This window comes from Argiope bruennichi, chromosome 8, assembly GCF_947563725.1.
Source record: "Argiope bruennichi chromosome 8, qqArgBrue1.1, whole genome shotgun sequence".
NCBI classification, from domain to species: domain Eukaryota; kingdom Metazoa; phylum Arthropoda; class Arachnida; order Araneae; family Araneidae; genus Argiope; species Argiope bruennichi.
Genome location: NC_079158.1, coordinates 99,075,948 through 99,103,813, shown reverse-complemented (window position 1 = coordinate 99,103,813; position 27,866 = coordinate 99,075,948). Strand labels below are relative to the sequence as shown.

General features: G+C 28.7%; 1 protein-coding gene across 1 annotated transcript in view; it reads right to left on the bottom strand.

The window, feature by feature from the left end:
• The window catches only part of LOC129981898 (protein tyrosine phosphatase domain-containing protein 1-like), a 168,332-nt gene extending 149,462 nt beyond the window's left edge, over positions 1-18,870 (bottom strand). Inside the window, exon 1 of the mRNA XM_056092944.1 lies at positions 18,790-18,870. The gene's annotated coding sequence lies outside the window, so the exon portion shown is untranslated. The remainder of the gene's footprint in view (positions 1-18,789) is intronic.
• Positions 18,871-27,866: the final 8,996 nt, after the last annotated feature.

Genomic DNA, 27,866 nt, shown 5'->3' with positions numbered 1-27,866 from the left:
ACAAAGATTTTACACTTGAAGTCAATAAGAGGAATGAAAAATAGTATGCAACAAGGTATACCCAAGAAAAAGTTCTTTTATTAAAATAACATATGGTTCAGAGTGAAGTAGAGTCCAAAATGAGGGAGAATAATTCAACTAGGGAAAAAACTAGATTATGTATCAAAATCCAATTGGAAAATAATGCTTTCATTGTGATACAAGAAATCCATGATACTTGAGCTTCTAAAGTTAAGTTAGAATTTGTGAAATGTTTTGCCAAACTTTAATAAATTTTCTCAAATGATTTAAATTTGTTTGAAATAAAAAGCAACTACTGATTCACGAATTTATTGATGTAAAGAAAAATTGATGAAAATTTGGTGTAAAGACGACCTACTGAATTTCATCCGTCTGCTCAAAGCATTATTCGGTCTTTATGTTCACAGGGATACAAAATTCAACAAATGTATTTTTCACACTCAGGTAGGTTTGAAGTTTTGAAGTGAAGATACGTTGAAATTTTGAGTTCAGTTTTTTTTAACGATTACAATACTTTACCTTTATATAATTCGCATACGAGAAACTAAAGACAAATGGGATAACAGTAAAATTTATATTTTCCTATCACTTAATATCGTATTCCTGTCACTATTTTCCTCAAATCCGATATTCCTTTTGCATGTAGTTATTAATTTCAAAGCTGATCAAAGGAATTCTAGTAATTTTGGATTTTACAGAACACGTATTTCTATTCATTTGTAAAAAAAAAAAAAGTTGTTCACATTGATAAGTAGTACCAAACATAGAAACAATTAATATTCCGATTTTCGAATATTTCAAACCTGATTGGCACTTATTTGTAAAATACAAGCATTTCTACTTCACTTAATTTTTGCCCTCGTATCTAAACAATTCTGAATCTTCATTTGCATAATGGTATAATTATGCGACTTCTAAAAAAAACTCACTGATTGTAGAGGTAATGATGCATCGAAGTCATTCTATCAGTTCCTAACAACAATCGCTATGACGTAATCAGTCATTGGCGAATGTTGTTGTATTGTTGTATGTCATTGGCGAATGTGAAAATAAAAGCTACAAAATTTGTAAAAAATAAAAAAAAAGTTTAGAAATAAAAGCTACAAATTTTTTGTTAAAATTTTTGATATGTACCATTATGTTCATCTGATATTAAGATATTCACTGTGTTCCCCGAATTTAAAACACTTGATTTAATTTTACAGATGATTTTCTTGATAAAATCTGCAAGAAGATAGGGAAAAAAGTTAAATATATATTCTTGCAATTCTTATGTTATCTTTTCATTTGGAATTAACATGGTGGTAACTCTTTTAGTTAACACTTTAAAAGTATTTAGTGTAAAAGTGAACTTTAACACTTTTAATGTAATACTTTATAAGTGCTAGATTCAATGCGTTTCTAAGAAATGGAATCGTTTCAATAAGCATTAAATTTTTTTAAATAGTCTTGGTATGGTTAATTTAATAATGAAAAAAATTTGCATTTAACCATTTAAATAAATAAGATTTGACTTGATTCCTACCTATAGCAATTTGTGGTTATTTAAGCTTTGGGTTATATAACGCTCTGCCTCCCACAAATGACAAATTGCAGAAAGAGAAAATCATACTAGTGATTTGGAAATTTTCTTTGTTCCTTAACGGCGTACATTTTTGTTTGAAATAAAAAGTAATAATAATTATTCTATGTTTTGAAGAACTTCGATAAGCTGGCTCAAATGATTGAATGAAGGCACTGAAAATTACAATATTTTAACTTTCAAAGCCACGAATCGAAAGAGATTGCTTATATATAAAGAGAGCCTCGGAATATTATTTACAAATTGTAATATTACGTCAAGCATTTAGAATCAAGTCCCTTTTGTTACAATTCTTAATTTGGATACGCAAAAGGAGTATATATTACAGGCAGATCATTGTTAGAGAATTAGATTAAAGAACAGGATTTATCAAATGAAATGTGAAAACAAACTTCATAGAATATAAATCTGCAATAATATATCATTCTAGCTATTTGGATAACAAAATTACAAGTTTGCCATACCAATGCATATGCATCAACATTAATTAAAACACAGTATTAACAACATTCCTTTGAGGTGCTTAAACTTTGTGGTATTTGAATGTTCAAAAACACTTACCTGAAGAGAAAAACATTTTTCTTGCAATCATTCTACAAATGAATTGCTGTTTTTATTACAAATTTGTATAACACAAAAAGTATTAACAACAAACCTTCGGAGTACTTAACCTTTGTGGTATCTAAATGTTCAAAAAAAATGCAGTGTGAAAATGCTATTTTTTTGCTGCTATCATTCTACAACTGAGTTGTTGTACTATTACAAATTTGTATTCTCTATTTTGTATTGACGTCTCTATTCGCATTTTATCTGACGAACTCTATCTTTTTTTGCTTAATTCAAAGATAAAAAAAACATGCTGTAAAACTCTGTATATTTCTTATCCCATTTCTATTGCTAAAATGACTGTTTTGTATGCTTGGCCTAACTTTAAAGTTTATAAACTATCTTTCGAGACACTTGGTATACAATCTTTTTGCTGGACAAAGATTGTACGTCAATACCACAAAGTTTTATTTAAAAAAAAAGGTAAGTCAATACTCTCTCAAGTAACAATAACTTAAATTGAAAACAACAAAATAATCGGTATATTGCTTGGATAAAATTTTTGAAGTAAAATTTTGATAATTCAAGCAAGGAAATTAAAGAAAATTTTTAAAAAACGACTTGTTTTATTGAATCCTGCCCAATTTAATATCAACTTCTTGCTAAAACATGAAATTGCATAAAATATATTACAACTCATCAAATTTTATACACATAAATTAGTCTACGTTTATGGAAGGAAAAGCAATTTACAAAGCCATCAAAAACCACTCATGCAATGAAACATTCAAAAGCATCTGAATGCGTCAAAACATATAAAAATCAGTAAATTCCAAAGAAAATACAGTCATACAAAAACATTTGCTTAGTATGTCTATTTGAGAGTATACCCATGATTTTTGGAAGCATGCAATTTTTGGATCCTTATCTGCGCTTTCAACAATTGGTGGGTTTATTCACCTTAGGTAAGGGAGGAGAGTCTACCACCTTCATTTAGCCGTCAGAGAGCCAAATTGTGTTTGGAGCAGTGCCCAAAATCATCAGAAGCTTCCATAATTCTGCGAATATTTGTTTCGGTTTTTATTCCCGCTTATGAAAAATTGGTTCTAGGAAACCAGCGATTGTTAGTTCGTCAACTTAGACACAGCAACAAAATATTTAACATGTTAGCATGGAAACGTATTTTTGTCGAATGCTCTTAGGTACATATTAAATATTTAAAATGCGTAAAAAATTTAAAATTCATTGGTTATTTTACTACATTATATCTATAATACTTCTTTAATGACATTTTATATTGGCTTCATTGATAGGAATCGTTTTGTTTCAGAAAATGTTTGTAATATTTTAGGGTTAATAGTTGTGTGATAAAGTAATTGTTATTGTAACATAGAAAAGATAGATTCCAATTTCTTTTAAATGTATAATGCATGATTGAATTTTAAAATATTTGTTTTTATTGTATTTATATGTGCAACGTTTTTTTTTTAAATTTTATATTTGATTATTTTCTCTACATGTATTGATAAGAAATCCATTAATTCACGAATTTTTAATACTTAATAGAGTTTTGTAAGTCTCTAAAATTGTTGTATGAATGAAAGTCATTTCTTATAATTGTTGTTTAAAATAAAGAATATCGTTATGTAAATATTATATACGCTTCTGCAAAGGTGTGAAATTTCGAAAAATATTTTCATAAGGGAATATAATCATATATTGGTCTGTAACTGTGATAAATTTAAAACTAAAAATTGAAATTTTGACTTCAAATAAATTTAAATGTTCAACGTTTTTCTGTAAACTATATTCGTAGATTCAACGATTTCAAGTGATTATCATTGGAGAAGATACTTTCTGAAAAAAGAAACTAACTTTTTAACACAACTAGATAGAAAATAGACATTGACTTTAATTATTATTAATTTTTCGAATAATTTCATATATTGGAGAATCATAAACACCGTATTCAAAATAGGTATCGATATTTATAACAATAAAATCGGGATTCACAGTCGATTGTAAACTTATAATTCATACTCACTTCAACTTGTAAATATACTCAATTTCAAGGAGAGACATAAAAGACTCGGCTAAATTCTAGAGACTGGTATTGCCAAGTTTGGCGCCAAATTTTAAAGCTACAGTTGCCAATATGGCAACCCCTCTACGCCTGCAATGTATGGCAACCCTGTGAAGAGAATGGGGTGATGTCGGTGATGTTATTATTCAGCTATGAATTGACTTTGAATATCAACCAATTAGGTATAAGTGCAGCTTTTCGCGGGGAATTTCTAATTTCTACTGCTCCCCAAGTCTTGTAAAGTATTTTTTCTTACTTTCTTCGATTTATCTTGTGCTGGTAGCTTTTCGTGGGGAATTTCAAGATTTTCTCTTCAATTAATTGACGATTGGATTTATTCTGATTTCTTCTGCTTGTAAAGTATTTTTTTTTCTTACTTTCGTCGATTTTTTTTGTGGTGTAAAATGGCTGGCTAGTCATAATATTGAGAAATACAATTCTGAAGATTACAGCGGCCGCGGGGCTTGGCGAGAAAAATTTGGCGGGAAATCGCCAAATGGTACCCGTCTCTAGAACTGTACCAAAGACTCATATCAACTCGCCCTAACTCTGAGTCTTCCGATGCATCTGAAAGACCAATCATTGATAAAAATCAGTTACAAAACAGCCAGCACCAATCCATACTTCAATGTCTTCCATAAAAGACATAACTGACATTGGCAATACCATCCATGTTATACCCCTCAGAAAGGCAAGAACTTAGTCAACATATTCTCATCTATTTGCTCGTGGTGCACCAAAGAAAGATAATTTCACATGAGGAGAGAACTCAAAAACCCTTAAATCCGAATGATTCGAGTTATTACAATATTACATAACTAACCGCCATCGGTTATCAGTTTGCTCGCCTAGATTATTGGATTTCTAAGCTGTTAATTATTAATACGGGATGCATTTCTTTAAAAAAAATATTTATCCTTGTAATTTGATACGACTAAAACACATGAAGTCAATTAAAATGGTTTACTGCAAATTAAAAAGTGTATATATTACGAAATAAAAACGAAAATGAAAATCTTACTACCGATTTAATAATTGGCTAAAATACGTGCTTGAATATTTTGGTGGAAAGTTCGAATCCCATCATAGAATTTAAAAATATTGTTTCAGATAGTACATCGAATTGAATTAAAAATATTATCAAATTTAAACGAAAAACTGAACGTAAATGAAATTTATATAGTAAGGCATAAGGTATTTTTTAAATTTTAAGATAATACAAAAAGCATTTTTTATGACAATTGTTTAAAAAGATATGAGTATTAAATTCCGTAGGCAAGTCATGACAATTACGGCTAGACTTAGGATTAATATATGGGCACCAAAATTGAAACATTTTGAAGCGATTACTCTCCAAATATAACGTAACAATTCTTTATTGCGATTTTAAAAGCTATTTGTTAGCATTTCTGGTATACATTCAGGATTTCAGACTTTTAGAGAGTTTTTGAACGATTGGCACGATTTTGTCGAGCTTGGCGAAAAATCATACATTAATCTTACCAGGATTACTTATCTGGCAGCGATAAAGTATATATTTGCGCTTGATGGAACTTTATGTTTGAAGAGTATTTCTTGATTTCTTCTATGTCCTCTTTCCTCTGCCTGAATGCCCTCTTTGGCGATATTGCGAACTATCTTCAGAACACGTCTAATAATATGTTGCAGCTCCATTAATTAGCTGAGGGAAGCGTTTGATTCAGTACAACTATAAACATGTTTAATGAATGAAGCAATCTCAAATTCGTGTGATGCTTTGTTTATATTTGATTGTTGTCATTCGATAATTAGTAAAAGGCTAGATTTCTGTGCCACGTTAACACATTATACGAGTATGTAGAGATGTTCCTGGACTATGATTTATCGCAAAAACATCAACATTTGGCATTATTTTTTTTCTATTACCAATTATGTAGCAACTTTGCAAATTGAAAACTTTGACTGAGGTTAGAATATTATTTTATAAGCACAATACATGTTCAAAGTTCGCAATGTGAATACAAAAATAATCAAAGAAGTAATAAAAAGCTGTCCAATATAATTTCGCTTAGCTATCTTCTTTCTAACTTTACTTCCAAATTTGTCGTTATAGATTTTACCATCGTCAGGTCTGTAGTAATTCTTTAAAAGGTTAAAGCCAATTACTGAGTCATGAAAGACTATCTTATGTAGTCTAAATGTATGTAAAAATGCTATAATAATTATTCAATGTTTGCAATGTGAATAAAACAAAAATCAATGTTAACATTTAAAAGTTGACAAATATTATTCCAAAAAAATAAATGAAAAATAAAACAAATGTTTCGAAGCAAGAAAAGTGGATTTGAAACTTTTTTGGAAACATTTGCGATAATTCTTTTTCTTTATTTTTGCCTTTTTTCTCATTACATTTTTAACCCCTTGCATTGTCTGTCGAGTCTGCCTTGCAATTTTGAAGAATTTACCTTTCTCACATTCTTGGTAGATAATAATTATTATAAAAATCATACAATAACAAAATCTTTTGTATTAAATTTTAGGATTTATTACAAACCTGTAAATAAATTTTTGAGCTTCCTTAGCACTGAAAAAAATCTTTGCTCTCATATATTGGTAATCATGCATCTTATTACTTTTCGAAGTTCTAAGAATTATACATTTTTATCTGTGATATATCTATTAGTTTGTGATTATCATTTTTTGACTTTCCACAATTTTAGGAAGTATGAAAATTACTGTTATAATCCTTGTATATTTATATGCGGTAAACCTAAATATAAAAATTACTGTTATAATCCTTGTATATTTATATGTGATAGACCTAAATATAAAAATTACTGTTTTAATCCTTGTTTATTTATATGTGATATACCTAAATATGAAAATTACTGTTATAATCCTTGTATATTTATATGTGATAGACCTAAATATAAAAATTACTGTTTTAATCCTTGTGTATTTATATGTGATAGACCTAAATATAAAAATTACTGTTATAATCCTTGTATATTTATATGTGATATACCTAAATTTGAAAATTACTGTTTTAATCCTTGTGTATTTATATGTGATATACCTAAATTTGAAAATTACTGTTATAATCCTTGTATATTTATATGTGATAGACCTAAATATAAAAATTACTGTTATAATCCTTGTATATTTATATGTGATATACCTAAATATGAAAATTACTGTTATAATCCTTGTATATTTATATGTGATAGACCTAAATATAAAAATTACTGTTTTAATCCTTGTGTATTTATATGTGATAGACCTAAATATAAAAATTACTGTTATAATCCTTGTATATTTATATGTGATATACCTAAATTTGAAAATTACTGTTATAATCCTTGTATATTTATCTGTGATATACCTATACGTGATTATACGTAAGGTATATTTACGATATACCTATACGTGATTATTACTTATTTATTATTATATTTATATGTGTGATACCTATACGTGATTATACGTGATTACACGTATGGGTATATTTATGATATACCTATGCGTGATAATTTACTCCAGGAAATATGAAAATTACTGTTATAATCCCTGTGTACTCAGAAAAAAATGTAATCTTCTTTATTTTTTTTCAGTGAAATTTCGAATGACCAATGCCCAGTGGCCTTGTTTCCCATTAACATCTGAGAACATAATTTTATGAATCGCATCTGAACGCTAAAAATAGTGCCAGAAGTTTCGCTCGCGCAAACACGCTTTATAAAAAAGGGAAATAATAATGACGATAAATTATGAAGCACCTGGAGAGCGTGCGTTAAATCGTTTTTTAGCTTGGGATCAGTGACCACCAATGGAAGAATAATTCTGACAGTTTTGCCCATTATTAGATTAAACACATCTACCCCTTGAATCACTACCAGTTCGAAAAGAATTGAATCATGTCATCATTAGTAAAAATGCGGAAGTTGATTTCGTTTGATAAGCAAATGAAAAATTGGTCCGAAATGCAACATTTTGCACCAATGTTTCTATACGTCCCGTAAGTTAGTTTTGTGTCTTGCATAAAGTTAATATCCAAAAGATGTAGTTATTCTTTCAAATACAAGGCTTGACGTGGAGTCAATTTGATTCCTGCCATAGTCTATTTTTAAAATGTTGGTGTGTTTTATGAACACGGTAGTTAAATAAAAAATGTTTCTTTATTTAAGTTGTTCTATATAAATTATTTCAATAAATTACAAGGTTTGGAAATTCAATAATGATAGCAATATATTTGCATCTGATGCAAAACAAACACGAATTAGTAATGCGTATAATTTTTAGATGTTATTATAAATATTGTGTGTGGGTCTCGGCTTGTGAGCCGTAGGGTTTCAGGTTCGAGACCCGATTCCACCGAAGAACCGTCGTGTAAGGGGGTCTGTTGTACGTTAAATCCATCATGCCAAGCGTCCTCCCGCTGGTGAGGTGTGGAGAGGGGGTGCCAGCTCAGGTGTCGTCCTCGTCATCTAACCGCGGTTCAAAATGACGAGGTCCGTCCCAAAATAGCCTTAGTATTGCTTTACAACGGGACGTTAATATAACTAAAACCAAAACTAAAGCAATATTTTGTATAGCTTATTACCCCTAAGGAAAGTTTAGTGGAAATCTTGAATCAGGGCCAATTTCTGCTGATGTTTTGAATGAAACTATATATCAATTTAAAAATATCTAGAACAGTTTGGTACCGATACGGGACAGAGTATTTTTCTCGATAGAAATGGAATTTATCCTGGAATTGAATTTCAGCCCATCTGACCAATTCTTTTAGAGAAGACAAAATCATTTTGTGGTATTCACTATTTCACCAGAGATTCTTAAATCAGTTGATTGTTCTATCCAAAGCAACAGCAGAACTGATACTGATTCAGGTATTCCAGTAATTCGGCGTAGCTGAAACAAATTATACAGAAAAATAATAATTTCATCGCAGGACTAAAGGTTTTACGTCTGTATTATATCAGAGGAAATAATATAGTTGTCGTTATTAAATTTCCCGCCTTGTATATTAAAAAATCGTCTGTCATTTGCAGGCTACAATATGACAGGGCAAGAATACAATAAGAAATTTTTGTTTGACAACGTTATTGTTCTATCCAAGTAATTTAAGTTTTCAAAGTTATGGAGAAGAAGTATGGAGACACAGAAGATTTTGCAAAATTCATTTTACAATCATACACAGATGAACTTTTAATGAATTTACAATTCATCAACCTTCCTATATTTGAAAGATTACGTAAAAAATTACAGTGAAATGGTCTAATATAAAATGACTGTTAAAAAAATATAAATTCACACATATACATAAAATAAGTATAACTAGTCTCCACGAAACTTTTCTAATAATTTCTAACTAATATATCTATATACTTATAATAAAGCTCAATGTGTGTGTGTGTTGGCGCTCTACAGGCCAGACCGTTTGACCTACAGCAACCAAATTTGGTACATGTATACCTTGGAGGTTGGGAATGTGCACCTGGGGTTCCTTTTTTCGAATTTTTAATTAGAATTTTAATTATTAATTAAAAACTAACTTTCCCGCCAAAAAAATCTTCCATTTTCCCCACCGTCAAATGAGTAAGGCTTCAGTTTTTCTTTCTCCCAACAGTAATGAGGCTAGGGTTAACATTTTTCGGCGGATTATTTCAAACGATTCTGTTTATTTTCTTAATGTTTGATGCATTTAAAATTAAACATTGTTAATTAATCGATCTTTCAGATTCATTCTGAAGTACTTTTGAATTAAAAGAAAAAAGAAAAAAGGAAATTAAAAATTTCTAATCCACATAGCGTTACCCCAACTGGGGTAGAAATAATCACGTATTTGCGTTACGTAACTGAAAATTCACGCATGCGCATTGTTTTCCGAATTCCGCATTGTGTCGACAATTATTATCAACGGATGCGGACTGGATTTAAATTATTTTTAGGTTCGTTGTATGCTTTCGTAATTAAAATGTATTTATGTTAGTTACATATTTTTTGTATATGCTTATAGTTTTAACTACATCGTTTTTTAAGTAGTTTTTTTAAAACCTGTTTTCAACCGTTTATTTTAAACGATTTGTTTTATTTTCTTAGTGTTTGATGCATTTAAAATTAAACGTTGTTAATTAATCGATCTGCTCATAATGAATCTAAGAAAATTTTGTTGACAAATTCTTGAGATATTACATAAATTAAAAAAGATATTCTTTAGTGCCCATAAAGTTTAAACGCTGAGTGACTCTATTTTCAGTAATCAGATTATAAAAAAAATGCTTTGTTTCAGTAAAAAATATTATTATATTAATTGAAGATTAATTCTTTCCACTTTAATTTAAAGCATAAATTCTACGGGTGCTAACAGAAAATGAGAGAGATACATATTACGTTATGACTGAAGGCCTTTATAATATTATGAATGAATTATATGACAATCAAAATTTGAAGTTTTAAAATATTTTGATGAAGAAGCTATTAAAGTAGGAATTGCATAAAATATTTAATTATTAAAATTTTAACAAACATTAAGATTGGCGAACCGGCTGGTCGCCAAAGGCAGCTAGTTTCATTATAAAGGTAATATTTCCCCTTCTACTCATATAAAAATTATAAATCTTGGCCAAATCTATGAACGCCATAAGAGCTCATATTTTTATTTTGAGAGTCCCACACATAAGAGTTGTGTATTTTGTAGTACAGGGAAGAAAATCTAGTATACATTTTCGACGTTGTTTTGTGAGCAGATTAAACCAAAATCTAGCACTGAACTGCAAGTTTAATTACAAGATTTCATGCCAAATTTTATCTGTCGCAATCGTTCCATTTTTATTTTATCGCATTTACACGTAAATTAATGTGCAGAAAAACGGACAATCAACAACCCGTCAATAGATTTAGTTCAAAATTTAATAAAGACATACATTTTAAATGCTAAAACTGTGAACCAAATTATCGCTATCCAACTCTATACGTTTTGTAATTATCATGTTGACATGCACACGAACAGATAGACTGACAAACATTCAATTCAAGTATTTCTTTCTATTCCAAATTTCAGAGTTATCAACAAATTTGAAGTAAATAACACATTTCAATTATCTACTCAAAGCTATTTTCAATTATGGTGTTTACAGACATAAAAACATAGTTTCGGAAATGTGTTTTTTGGACCCAGAGAAGTCTGAAACGCGTAAATTCGTTAAATTGACAAGTCAGATTTTTTAAAGTTTAAAATACTTCCTTCTTATTTACATAGTTTATGTGAACGTAAAAATGGGAGTATAATGTTGTTTACAATTTATGTTCTGAAATAAGGAATGCATGCATAGAAATAGTTGATAGAGTTGAAGGGAATGAAATTTTACAAATGAATATAAAAAGGACTCGACTGTATAATCATCACTTAATTCATTGTTTTAGAAAAAAAAGAATTTACTAAGAATAATATCGATGCTTAATGTAGATATCCTACTATTTACATTCGATTTATTACAGTCATTAGAATAAACATTCATTCTTTATATACAAGGCAGGACCATTTCTATTACCTTCTTTCTAGGTTTTACTTGAAAATGCCTAAATAAATGTTAATATTCTCTATGTGAAATCGAACTACTTCTGATTTTTTACTCCCTTTTTCATAATCTACATCTAAGTTTTTTAAAAAAAATGTCCCTTTCGGTGTTAAAAACATTATATTGCATTTTAGTTCTTAAAGTGTATATTGATCAATTTTGCGTTCTGAGGTAATTAGAAAATGTCATCTTCATATATTTCTCAAATTTAGATCATTTCCTTCTATTAGTGAAATCTTTCTGTTACAAAGGATTATGTCATTAAAAAAACCACCATAGATTCAATACCAATTTAACATAATTTCATCGATTATTCTCAAATATATCATAAACAGTAGACAATTTTTCATGATTCAAAAGTTTCAGATCTTTCTAAAGTTAAAAGACAAAATTTTAAAGAAAAATTTTAAAGCAACACCTAATTTGCAATCATTTGTAAATTATTACCAGCCCCGACATTCTGAATTAGAAATGTAATTATCTAGAGGATTCTATTTTGGAAATTTTCCGAGTATGTTTAATCAGTAGGTTTATAATTTTATAATTTGATAGAAATACGCAAATTAGTAAAAATTAATTTTTTGGTGAAAATAGTCGTATTTTACTGCTTAAAATTAACTGATTCAGTAATGATTTCCAGGGAAATTGTGAGCGAAATGATGTAAAGCAATGAATTAATTGACAAAATTTAGATGATATTGTTTTTATTTTTATATTATTGTCTATCTACTATAATCATTATTTATATGTAATAACTACACAAATCGTTGCATAATTACAAAACTGGAAAACGAAAAACACAGTTTATTCAAAATTAATATAAAAAAATATTAGTTTTGAATTTTGAATAGACATTTCTTAAATCAATTAAAAATTCTTTGTTAATTGACATATTTGTAACTATAAGATAAATTAATTCATTTTTTTGGTTAGTTTTCCACAATTCTTTCCTTATTTCAAAACAAAGTATTAATTGATTTTTCAATTTCACAAATCGTTGTATGTGAAAGTAATGTAAAATGTAAGTGAAAGAATTTTGAATAGACATTTCTTAAATCAATTAAAAATTCCTTGTTAATTGACATATTTGTAACTATAAGATAAATTAATTCATTTTTTTTGGTTAGTTTTCCACAATTCTTTCCTTATTTCAAAACAAAGTATTAATAATTTTTCAATTTTCGGTTTTGTTAATTAAAAAATTCTTTCACTTACTTTACTACTTAAAAAAGTTTCTTTTATTCAGTTTTCAGTTACTTATTTTATTCGTTTTATTTATTAATTTCAATAGAATTGTAGGATTTTTCAAATTAATAGTGAAACTTTCAGCAGCCGTAATTTGCTTAATACACTCAAAAATAAATTATGCTTTGTATAGATTGCCTTTAAAAGAAAGCAATATTCAAATCTCCTCTTACCGATTAGAATGCTTAATTAATATACTCTCGAGTATATCGAACGTTTTTGATTGTGTTGTTTCGATATATTTGTTAAACAAACACTGTGAGGTATTTGATAAACATAACAACAACTTGCGACTGTTTGTTCCAAATATGAAAATATTCACGAATTCTCATTACGAAATGTCTATTGACTTCAGAAACTGATTCCAATTTTTCCCCTTACTAAAAGATGCATATAGGAAGTCGAATACTATTAATATCATAGAAGATACTATTCATTTTTTAAAAGATTAAAAAATCCCATTATTTTAAAATTAAACATTAAAAGATGGTAATTTATTAGTATAAGCAAGTCAACGCATTTAGACTAATATATTGGATAGAAAAAAGAAAAAAAAAACATCATGAACAGCAAATAAAAATTTTACAGATATATATATCGAAATTTATAAGAATAAGGGAAATTTTATATTTTTGTGTATCGATTGTAATACAATCGATAACTAAAGGAACCTGAATTTCGTTCAAAGTATTCCTTTTAAAGACTTTTTCTTCTTAATCATTTCTCAATTATATAACTGGATTGCATAATCATGCAAGAATTTTGTACTAAAAGATATAGTGAATAGGAAAACGTAATAAAAAGTTTAAATATTTATCGGATTACCGTCGGTTCACTGTTATACATTTATCATGAACATGCTTTATCGAATACAACTTGCGAAAAGTGATTTCGACGATTTAAAAAAGATTGTTTCAATACGCATAACAAAGAACAAAGCAAGTGAAAAGACTGTTGTAACCTGATCAAACCATCAACTGTGAAAGGTATAAGCTACAGTTGCTCAATTTGAGAGAACATTGAAGGAGAAACGTCAAAATAAGCGAAAGGTGTGATAGGTCGTTTTCGAAAACCACAAATCTCCCCACATGTTGTCAGGTCAGAGAAAAAAAAACTTTAGAATCACTTCACTGGGTTATATTATCCCAACCACCCTATTCACCAGATGTTGCTCCTTCAAATTACTATATGTTTCGCCCTATAAAGTATGATTTTTCTGGAGAGAGGTTCAATTTCTGGGCTTATATCAAATATTGATTTAATAGCTGGGTTGTTTATAAACAGCCAAATTCTTTTCTTCGTGGAATTCATTTATTACCCGAAAGGTGGAAAAATGTTGCAATTGAGAGTAAATATTTTGAATAAATTGATAGTAAATAAATGTCTTTTTTTAAAGTTAGGGAAAGACGGAGTCATGTTTGCACACGCAATATTATTGCAAAACTGAAATCGAAATAATCAGTTGTTTAATGGGTAAAGAACACAACAATGTGATATTCATAAATAATCTTGCAATTTTTTTATACTATGATTGTTTTGAAGTCTTAAAAAAAGTCCATTAAAATATCTTCCTAAATATACAAGATTTTAAGCTGATGACAAAGAAAAATACAGCGTTGCCGAAAAGAGTTTGAACATTTTACGTATTAGGGGAAAAAATACCTGCGATTGTAATTGATTCAACACGAATAATAAACAAAGCGTAAGAATTTTTCATATAACTTCCATTCTGAAAAAGACCAACTTAATATGTTTTAAGAATAATGATTCATTTTTTATAAAGATGGACAAACAAGTATAATGAGAAAAGAATTATCACAAAATATTTTGATCCCAAAATATTTTCGTAGTAAATACATAGATAAAATTATCTTCTGCCATTTTTTTTCCAGTTTAACATTATTGTGAGATTCGAAATATCGTTTGGTTTTTAACATTTGATTCTTTTTTTTTTCGCAAAATATTTTACTTTATTTAATATTGAAAAATGGCTCATAACATTAAAACACGCTATTCAAAAACTAATAATTTTTATTCGTAAATGTTGTAAAGTTTGAAAATTTTCTAAATTAAGAAGCATATTCTAGTCGATGGTTTTATTTGTCTTAAAGCACTTTAAATTGAAAAATTAAATGTAAACAAAATAGAAGCACAGTTTACTCTCCATAATCAGAGATTCAATATCTGAAAGTTATTTATGAGTGCGAATTGTTATAAGAAAAATATATTCGTTTTTTTTTAAATTCAGGTTAATGATTTTCTCAATAGCAATAAAAACTATAATATTGATGTATAAAGTTGTAAATAAATAAACTAAGAATATTTAAGAAAACTTTTCAAGAATATGAAACTTTTGTAAGATTAAAAAATATAGTTCCCTCATCAGTTTTACCTGAAATTATATTACAAATGTAGTAAATGATCTTTCTTACTCAATTGCATGACATTGATCTGCAATTTTTATGAAAAATATGTATACCAAATTTTGAAAAAACGATTTTTGAAATTACTTCTGATTTACGAATTTTAATTGTAACAAATGGATCTAAAAATAAATTAGCATTCCCCTGAAAATTATCTGTTTGCTGAAAACTTTAACCTTTAATGACATGAAACACAAAAAAAAAGCATTTCTTATAATTCCCCATGTTTTCATGAGTTACTTTATTATAGATTCATTTCACTGATTTTCACTGTAGAGTATACTATAGAGCTGAATCAAATTGTGATGTAGTAATGTAGCAGATAAATATATATATTTCTGAAAATATTTTTGCTGCTTGCATTTCAGCTGCATTATTGAAATAAGTAACAAGAAATCCATGAAAGGCAAGAAGAAATATTCCATGGGAAAAATGAGGCTAAAAGAATTCAGATCTTATATAAATTGAGTAAAATAATTATTTCATATTCCAATTCATGATTTTTTTTATTTGTTTGAAACTAATATTTTATTTTAATTCAGGGGAAAGAACTTAATTTTTTTGAAAAAAAGAAAATACAAATTTCATTTTATCTTTTTTTTACGCAACGTTTAGAAATATCTGTTTTTCTCTATTTTCCAGTTTATTGATTTATTTAGTTTATTTATTGTGTCTTGTTGCCTTGAGAAAACAACACATCTGTTTTTATTAAAGTAAAGAATTTTTCATTTCTATATTCGCATTACAAATCATAAGCATGAAAAACCTCCTAGATGAATCAAAAATAAATTTGGAAATTTAAATTCTTCTTTTCTTTTAAAGAATTTCATTTAAATCGGAATCACTCAGAATACAGTTTATAAAACAATATTTCTAAATTTAATTAAGTTCACATTTGAAATAATGTTTAAATAAATTCATCGGTCCTGTTCACGTCTTTCCCAATAAAAATTAATGTTTTTACAAGCATTTGGTGAATGAACAACCAGACGGAAAATTTAATAGCAAAGTTCAATTCGAATACTATTCAGAATTTTATAAAGCACGCCGTTTATTTAAAATTTTAGGGAATAACTGCATTTTAAGTATAGGAAAAAAAATCGCGAGGGTTTTATTTTTTGATAAATTCTATAAATTAGAAATAAGAAAAAGCATAAATTTCTCTAAAATCAGTTAATTGAGGCAAGCTAATTGCTAAAAACAATGTGATTTTTTTAAATAAATGCAAAATTTCGTAAAACGAAAATTTCAAGATCTATGAAATTTTATCTAATTTATTCTATTCCTTTGAAAATGAATCTAGTGTTGCGATTTTTTCAGTAATGCCTTTAGTTTGTTCAATTCAATAAAAACAAATTTGCTTTCTATGGATAAAATGTCACCAAATCGATTTACAAAACGGAAATATTTTGGTTGTTTTTTGAAATATCGTTTGGTATTTAATATTCGAGTTCCTTTATACTGTGCTCTTATTTCTAATGAATTAAAACATCAATTCTTTGTTTTTGAATTAATATGAAATTGTTAATAATAACTCTACAACAGCTTCTAAAGTAGAATTCGAGCTCGTGTGTGTGTGTTTTGAAGCTAAATAAGGCAGATCATCTGATCTAAAGCTATGAACTTCTATGCAGATATACTTTGGAGGGTTAGAATAAGCATCTTAAAGAAGTTTTTTTTTCTTTGAAATTGATATGAACAAAAATAGCGAAACTTGGGCTTTTTCCACGATAATTTCCAGATACAATATTGAGGGAAAATGATCTTTACAGCTTTTTTTTAAAATTGAACCAAATATGTTTTTAATCAAACCAATTTACTGATCACTCGAATTTTTCCTGAATTTTAACAATTAAAAATAAATATTTCTTTTTGTATAATTTTCAGCAATATATTTCAATGTTAGAATGAAATTCAGAGCATTTTCATCAAATATTTAATTTCATGATCTTCTTGGATTGTAGAAATCCAAAAAAAGACTCTAATTATATGAAATGTTTACAAGAACATCGAAAGACAATGCTCTTGTCTCAGTTAAAAAGGTTAATTCATACAATAAATAGAACATACGCAAGGATATTAAAATAATTCTAATATCCATAAGAATTTGTTGTTTAAAAATATTTTTGATGGAATTATGAGCATTACAATAATTCATAAGAGATTTAATTGAAATTAATCCCAATCAATATTCCCAGTTAAATAGCTGATAGTCAAAGGCAACTAATAGCAGTCTAAATAGCTTTTCGTTGTTATGTTATTGCAAAAACGATATACATCATTCATATTATTGCATCACAACAATGTGCGATTATTTGAAAAAGTTTTAAGAAATTTTCACAACTTTTAGAGTCATTAAGATAATGTTTACACATCGTTTTTCTGTTTCTAATAAATCTGTATGGGATGGACAGATAGCTATTATTTTACCACTCTTAGTTATTATTTATTATCGGTTATTAGTTAACATTATCATTAGTTACGTTAACTAATAAAAAGTAATAATTTTTATTATCTTTTATTAGTTACTATTACTATTATTGACAGCTGTAAATGAAAGCAATTTTTCATTTTCTCTTATTACTGTCAGCTTTAAGTTAATCTTAACTTTTGTTATCTTAAGTTTGATCAAATATTTTTTTAATTAATTTTCTTTTAAAAAAAACATTGATTTATTTTTTAGTTTTAAAAGCTCTGCTCATTTAATGTGATTATTGTTAACAATAATCTATTTTCCTATGTTTATAGAAAAAAAAGCGACCTGTAGTAAGTTGTTTGCTATAATTTGTTCAAATATTCATGAATAAGATTTACGGTTTAGATGAATAAGTGATAATTTCGCTCTGCGTTTGCAAATTTAGCTTTTAAATATTTGATTAAGTGTTATATTTTTAAAGTTAAATTGCCTATTGTTAATTAATATTACAATCGAATTTAATTTTGTTAATTTCATTTTCAAATAAACATAGATTAAAACTTAAAAAATAAATTGAAATTTATTTTTGCTCATAATATAATTTTTTAGATATTAATATTGCTATAAAAATCAAGAACTCAAGCGTTCTGTCACATTCAGTTTCAACTATTTTTTTATGTTTTCCAAAATTTTAATAAAAATAATAATAAATTCTCTAAATTTTTAATTACTTATCAAACTTTGATGGTGACATAAATACTGACCTTCGCTTTAGCTTAATTAGAAAAAAAACAAGCATGAAAATGGAACTTGACATTTCTAAATAAAAGCAACAACGCCTTTCAATACCAAAATATTTACGGGCTAAAATGTAATTGATTTCAAAATTTTCAAACAAACATTTCAGTAAAACTTACCTGCTAATTCCGTTTTTGTCGTCTCTTTGAAAATATAAATTGAATCCTTATTTCCCAAAAAGACAAGTTTTGGATAAATCACAGATAAATAAATCCAAACAATTCCGACACATAAGATACTCCAATCACCTCAGGATCGACACGGGAACGATCAAAATCCAATCAATCACGACACTAATCGATTCGGTGGCAACAAGAAAACAATCGTCTGGCCGAAGGAGAAGCAGAAGGTGTACTTCTTCACTCCACTCGACGCGAGAGAGTTGTTGCCAGATTGCATGTCACTAATATGCTTAATATTCATAACATCACAATGGGGGGACACGTACACAACCGAAAGCGAAGTGCGTAGCTATGACGACCAAATTGTGTACATTTAGGGCAAAAGAGGGGAGGGGAAAGGCAACACAGTGCGTTGAAATGTCGCTTTGGCGACATCTAGGAATTTTTTCCGGGCTCTGGGGGTATTTTTTTATGACTTGTGGAACTAATTCGGAAGAAATAAAGAAAAATGGAAAGGCTTAGTCCATTTTTTTTCTCAATGCCCGTGTTTTGACGGGTGTCAAGTCAGAGAGTTTATGGATTTCCTGTAAATAAGGATGTTTTATAGTAGAATTTATATGCCAATAATAAATGAAATTTTGATTCGTAATTATAGTTATTATTATTGACGTATGTATATGAAGATTTATTTTAAATAGATCAGATATTTTAAGAAGAGCAAAAGCTGCTTTGTTAAAACAATAAAATATATATTAATTCAGGGATCTGTCATTTCACTGAGTATATAGATTTCAAACAAATAAGTATATGCTGCAGTTGCTTATAAATGGCAACTGAAATTTTGATTCATTATAATTATTATTATTGTTAAATATGTTTTACAAACATATAATATTTTGAGGATTGAGCTGTATTTGATTTTATATAAGAATAAAATTTTTGAAATCAGGAAAGTCTCAACCTTTAATTCAGTTATTAATTCAGAAAATATGTATCCTACAAATAAAAATACATCTGTCATCGAATTTATTTATAAATAACAAATAAAAAATATATAAAAAGGCGTGGTATTCGTGTATGGGGGATACATTATATTCGTTATTATTATTATTTAAATATATATATAAAATTTTAATTTAAGAAGAATCAATATTTCGAAAAATGCAATAGTTATTTGGATACAGCAATATTTTGTACTAGAATTGTTTCATTTGATTTTAAGTAGAATATATTTATCAGCTTTTAAGTTATTGGACAATTAATGAAGACAAATGTTTGATTTTAAACTATTGTCAGATGACGAGGACAGAATTCGAATCGGTAAGCCATTCTCATAGCTTCCGCATTTCACCAATGTGAGGTTTGATTCATTTGATTTCAGTTATATTAGATTTAATTTAACTTTTATGTTGTATGCGAGTTAAGGGAGACAAGCCCTTAATTTGAGTCATGGTTAAGTGATGAGGAATACACTTGAATCGGCATTTCATTCTTTTAGTTTTCACATTTCCCCAAAGTAATTTTTTTTTTTTTTTTTTTTTACTGATGATAGCAAATTTATATGCAACAACTGTACACACACAGAGGTTCTTTTGATAACTCAAACCTTGAAATCAGAAATCTTCGTTAAAAAATGTAGATTATGAGGCTATATCAAGTAACAGTAAAATATTTGAAAAGATATACAGAAAATTGAAGTGCTTATTTTTGCCTCTAATATTTTATATCACCTGATTCACGTCCATGCATTGATTAACTGCTGTAGTGCTATAAACTTTTTTCAAATATGATTTCTTTCAACTACTATAACCAGCGAGAGTGGCTTTCCCAGACACTCCCCTGCATGTTCTCTAATATAGGTGTTAGTTGCCTTCATTCCCGCATAAGAATTTCAGACCATGAGTGCTCAGATTTTTATTTTCAGTGTCATGCATGTAAATGTTTTTTGCCTCATAGTACGGTAAGAAACCGTCTTTTAATTGGCAAATAGATACCAACATATATCTTCAATTTTATGAACAGAATTTTATGCCAAAGTTAACCGATTTAATTCATTCTATTTGTGAATTATTGCATTTGCATGCTATAAAATGTACAAAGAGCATCAATTTTTTGATTATTCATTTCAAAGGATTATTTAGTTCATGTGTCGTCCTCCTCATCTGACGAGGTTCAAAATTATGAAGTCGGTCACAAAATAACTTTTTTATTGCTTTCAAACGGTATGTTAATATAACTAAATTAAACTAAACTAATTAGTCATTCATAAAATAATTATTTTGTTGCCCGTGATTATATTAAGAAAAAATATTGTTAATCTATTGAAAATATGATAATTCTTAAAATTTTGAAACATTTACAAAAATACTGCAAAGAATTAAAAATGATATGACTAAAACAGTAGTTGTTCAAATTTTAAGCTGGTGTAAAAAGTGGCTTTTGCGTGATAATATACTTTTAAATTAGGCAGAAAAGTAAAAATTTTCACGTATTTTAAATTATTAAATATCTAACTGAAATATTGATAATCTCTTTCTTAACCTTTCAATAACCGTGGATGATCTTTCAAATCATCAGAATGCATTTTATTTTCATCTTTCAAATTCGCTGCCGATTTTTTCGCAATTTTTTTCGCATTTTTATTAACCTTTAAGAAGTGGATTCATCCGTTCATGTTCAGATGAAAACGATAATTCCTAAACGGAACTGATTAGATGTATAAAATTTAGTACAGTGCGCGAAAAAAGTATAAGGACAACATGTAATTGCATGAAAATATGCTTTATTTACATTTCACCTAAATAAACTTTTTATATTTCTTACTTCTGCTGCATAATTTTGTGATAACACTTATACCACATAAAAAACATAATTTAGCTTCAAAATATTGATTTTACAAAATTTAACATTAAAGGAAATACGGAAAAAATTATAAGGACATGTTGTAAAATACTTAAAAAATGTTTCAATAATCAAGAAAACTATCTTTTTTTTCAATCACTTGAATAAGCAGAGAGGTCATAGATCCTGAAAGATCTTTTAAAATGTCCAGATATATTTTTTCCCAAGCTTCTTTGATAGCGACGACAAGATCTTGTGTACATTGATACTGTGTGCCGTTTTTATAAACTTCTCGAAAAGCAACAATTTTTCCTTTTTCAGAGTCAGAAAGTTGAGTTCCTTTGGGCGTCATTTAAAAATTCACACTGAAAGTCGCCGAGTGGGAAATTCTTTTCGCAAATGAATCTTTTAACTCGGAATTGTCATTTTATGCTTTCAAATATGCAAATTTTTAAATAATTACTGGAGAAAAAGCATTGTCCTTATACTTTTTTCCGTTTTCATTTAGGTTTAAAAATTAAAATTTAAATTTTAGCAGATTTAAAATTGAAAATTTTAATTACTTTACACATAAAATATTTTAGTTTTACTTCTATTTTTGCTGCAAAAATTTGCATACGATTCTGTAAACAAGGCTTCTAGATTTGGCGATTTTTCGCGTGTCCTTATAATTTTTTCGGGCACTGTATATGATTTTATCATTACAGTTGTAGATCTGTTTCACGTTATATACAAATTCATTAAAAGATAAATCGTCTATCGTTCTGAATATTTTACTGTATATGTGTGTAATAATGGTCTAATGGTGTGTAATAATGGTAATGGTCTTCCCAAAACTTTCTATCATACTTTTTAATAGAAGTGTAATACCTCTTCCCTCCATATAAAATTTTGGTTTTTGAGTAAAATTTTGAATGCCACAAGTGTGCTTTCGAATCCAAAGAAATATGAAAATAGATATACATCACATTCAGGAATGTGATTTTTTTTTTACTCTTACATTACTTTGCCTTTGTATGTTTCATACTAGCCGCCTGCAGTGACCAGCTAGTTCGCCAGGAATATTGGTTTAAATTGATTTCGGATAAATCGTTACGATATAACTTCATGTCCAAAATTCCGGCAAATTGACAGATATTAAAGCCTTGTTACTTTGTCTTATATAAGTGTGTTCATTGAATAGATGAACTCTTCTAATGGAAATCAGTCTTATGTCATCATAGCACTATTAAAAACGAAAATATATTTTTCATCTGTCTTCTAAATTTCATGGTATTGTAACTTTGATTTTTTTTTTATTCCCCTTTTTAAATTACACAAATATTAAGCAGAATCCTTTTCAGTTTTCAACAATGGGATTAAATATTTGCGATTAAATATTTGATGAAATAATGAAAACAATTTCTGTTTATTCACAACAGTAAATATTTTATTCTGGAAAATATTATGTTTAATATATATATATATATATATATATATATATATATATAAATATAAAAAATAAGTTAAAATTATGATAGTTAAGTTATAAAATATATAAAAATAAGTTAATCAAATTTAGAATAGAGAACTCGGCAGCATCTAAACTGGCATCAGTGAAAGCATAATTTTTATAGGATTTAAAACAGTGTAAAAATCAATTTTTGTGCGTGAATATTTTCAGAAACTATCACGAAAGTACATAAAAATCTAGGTTTTATTTTAATTAACTAAAATTCGAATTAAAATTTCATGAAAATCGCTTCTAGATGCACATTCTCATCTTCCAAAGTATATATGTGCCAAATTTGATTACTGTAGGTCAAACGGTCTGGACAGTAGAGTACAATACATTCACACTCAAACATTCATCTTTATTATAAGTAGAAATACGAAAAAGTGAAAACACAATCATTTAGATGTATGAAATTTAGAATGTAATTACGTGATCAAATGCTTAAATTTGTGTGAAATGGTGGATCCAAACCGATGGAAAGAAGAACATCCAAAATACCACCAATGTATTTTTTTTTCATTATAATACAAAACAAGCTATACTGTAAGCCACACATGCGACAGCATAGTCCGTGACAAAATAACGGGAGTGAATAAATAACGTCCTATGTGATATACTTTAAAGATTATAAATGGTAACTGAAAAGAAGGCATCAAATTTTATGACGCAGATAAAACGCAGATAAAATCACGGAGGGAAACATTTCCGATGGTTATACAAAGATAGTAGATGCTACATATAATATACAGGGTGCCTCACAAAGAGTGGAAGAAGCATTTATTTCCTTAAATATTACAGCTAAACTTAAATGAAAAAGCTATATTAAATAATAGGGGCAAATGGCTATAAAAAATACAGATAAGAATTGACTGATGGTTATAAAAAAAAAGATCACATAGATCAGTAAACGAATTGCCGGCGTCCTTGCATAGGGGTAGCACGTCTTCCCGATGATCTGGGAGTCCTGGGTTCGAGTCCCGGTTTGGGCATGGTTGTTCTACCTGTGTGATGTGTGAATGTGTCCTCCTGTAAAAAGGGGTTGTGCCAGCGAATGAGTGATGCGTGAGTAGCAAAGTCGCACTTTTGGCCCCAGTTGGCGCTACTAAAAAAACAAGAGACGCTCCCCCACCGGCTTAAAATCGCTGTATTCGTAACAGCGGGTTTGACCGTGGCAAGTGCCATAAGAAACAACAACAGTAAACGAGTTTTAAAACAGTAAAAAAAATTCCTAAATTTACTGATCTAAAAAATAAACCGCTATTTGATTTTATTTATTTAAGTTCGAGTACATTTACTGTAGCACCCTGTCGCGTTCAATTCTCATCCAGATAACGATTTTAAAGAAATAAGCAATAATTCTATGCTTTTATGACCATTCTATTATACATTCGCAATCTATATTACAAAGTTTTGGATGAATTTACTAGCACTTAGTACTTTCAGTTCCTTACAATTAAATTTTTTGTCACTTTCTTTAAAACAAAGAATGCAAATCAAGGTCGAATGATCAAATAGAGAATCCTATGATTCCCACATCTTTGAGACTCCAAGACCTCAAAACCTCTGTTGCGGTATTATTTTTTTTTTTTTTTAATTATCTAAAATTATTCTGGTTTCGGAAGTTGGCAAGAAAAAAAAGGGAACAGTTGCATCGACGACGCTAGATAGTAAGATCCAACTTTAATAAAAAATAAAATATTGTAATCATCAAAAGATTCGGCTCGTAGATTTGGATAATGCGCCACGTTTCTGATCGATCCGAAGCTAAAAGACATATTTTCGGAATTGCGTCTATCCGTCTGTGAATATATCACCGGAAGAACGCGACGATAGAGATGAAATTTGATATAGGAAGTATGCGAGTCAATCATCGAGTACCTGAGTACAAATATGCCACAAAAAGATTAGATTTGGTACATAATTTTAGCACCTGAAATGTAAATGCGTGCGACTTTTTCTTTACATATTTCAAGGGTTGCTTTTTCATACCTTTGGATGGTGAAAGTGATAAATCGAAATCTAACTAACTTAATCTATTTATACAAAAAAAAATCGGTATGTAGTCTCGCCATTAAAACTATAGGTGTATATTAAACTTCAAGCTCAATCAGCCAAAAGGAAGGAAACAAAGTGCATACGTGTTTTCTCATTACTGTAACATAAAGTTCAAAAAATAAAATGTTTCACAAAAAGGCATAATGTAGAATTACATGTGAATTCGCATCCGTTCATTAGCGACTACAGTGAAAGATCACATGTGGGAATTCCTCGTCTAAGAGATATTGATAGTTTCTTCAAAAAGAAAGGGGTATCCAAACATCTGGATGCTAAATGTTTCTCATTGTGAAAGGACTATGATAACTCCGTGTTCCAGAATAGTCAGTTATAAAAGGTGCATCACTAAAAGGACCTTCACACGACCGACTGGCGCCACTAAGGGAGCATATTGCTGAACCCCGATTGGCCGAAAGCGAGCTCAAATGACCAATGTGAATTAAGAGGCGGAGATTGTCACCGAAATAAAAAGCGGATTTTTTTTTTTTTTTTTTTTTTTTTTTTTTTTTTAGGGAGAGGAGAAGAAACGAATTGCAGGCAGACTGTTGGACTACGCCCACGTGTTCGGAGTTCGAGAACAACCCCTGGAGTGGTCGTGCTGACTAATAACCTGTTAGTTCCCTGTGGTGTTGTTTCTCCGTATTGATGGAGAACTGAGTTTCATGATAAACCTTCGACTTCGACAGTTGCGTCTCCTACTACAGGTGTAATAACTATTTATATATAACTTGGTTATATAAATAACTATTTATTTAACCAAGATTAGTTCAAGTTGTTCTTTTGCCTATATAGGGCTGTAAAATAAAGAATTGTATGGAAATTCTGCTTCGTTATTTGATCAGTCTAGATCAAGACATTACACTGTCTATATGTAACAAAGATAACTCAAGCATTCTTTGTGCTATATAAATGAAACTTGGTATACATTCTCTTCAACAAATTTAGACTTCTATCAAGTTTTGAGTGAAATTCATTCAGAGGAAATTTGTTCTGCTGTCCGAATATAATTTAACACGATAACTATAAAACAAAGGAACTAGATGAATAAAATTTGGTGCACAGGTTTAAGCATAGATATTAACACACTGTGCCAAATCCGCCAAGGAATCGACTTTTGGTCTATCTATACTTTCACAACAATAGAAACCCGATGAGTAAAAAACGCAATGATTTACTTATATGAAATTTAATATGTGACTTTGTAACTAAAATTGTGAAATTATGTGAAATTTTAATTTCTATCAGTTGGAAAAAACTCATTTAAAAATCAATTTTACAATAACTACATGCAAAGAATAAAAAGAAAAGAAAATGCGTACGATCACAGGATAGATTGGCTAAAAATACCAAATTCATGCCAAAAGTGGGTATACAGCCAAAATTTGGTATACTGGTTTTAGTATTTAAAATATAGATATTTATCAAACTTTCAAGCAAATTCGTCAAAAGGTGACCACCTGTTGGTTTGTACTTTCGCATGCCTATAATGCATGTAAACACAATAACTCATTAACGCAATGATTTAAAACTATGAAATTCGGAATGTTGTTATTTCAGCTGTAGTTTTGTGTTTAATTTTGGTACAATCAGTTGGAAAAAAGGCATTCAAAATGCATATTATCGCAAAAGATTCAGAAAAATTGCTAGATTCAATATTCCAATATTTCGTAACTATTGTTCTCCAATGTCATACAAACTATTCAAGGCCTTACACCAGATTCAAAATTTTATTCAGGTTGAAGGGGATAAGGGAGTATGTCAGAAAATTTGGGGGTTACCACTTCCCCTGGTTTTATATGGACAACAATAAATTAAGATTATTTGAGTGAATGCTGCACTTTTAGCAATTTGTCAAGAAAGGATTGTTATGTTGGGAAAACAATCAAGCTCACATCAGACGCGTTTAATTTACAAATCCCCTTCCCAGGGAGTATCTCATTTTTTTTTTTTTTTTTTTTTTGGAGGGGGAGGGGTAGTGAGACAGTGAAAATGCCGACTCTAATAATGAATATCGACTTCTCATAAAAGAAAGAATTATTTTCGTGGTATCTAATTTACAAACATTCTCGTCGGGTATAATATCATTTTCGATTGACTTTATTTTCAATTGAAAACTTGTACTGTATATGTACATCTATTACTGTACAATATATGACCAAAGATCATAGAAAGTAATTAGAGAAAGTTGAGATACAAAAATTTGTAATTAATTAATTTAATTAAAATATTCTGTAAAATTGAAAAAATAACATGAATGATAATAAATTCAAAAAATTCTATGAAGATAAAAATATTTTTATGATTAATAATTTATTGTATAAACTTTTTCCTTAAAGTAAATCTTGGTCTGCAGCTTTACATATTGAATATTGGAGCTTTAGCTGAATTTATTTGTTTACAACATTACATAACCAAATCTTTCACTATGTGTTTTAAAGAAAAGAGCAACATCAAAAAATTCAAATGTTCATTGCTGATGACCAACCACGTCGTTCAAAAATGGGTGGAAGTTCACAAATGTGTACGAAATTATCTTTCACATTATAAAAGAGGTTACTAGATGATAATAGGACGCTTACATAATGTAAACAATTTTAGTTCGATACGTAAACATGTTTAGGTAATGTAAACAATTTTAGCTCAATATGTAAACAGATTAACATAATTTAAGCAATTTTAGTTC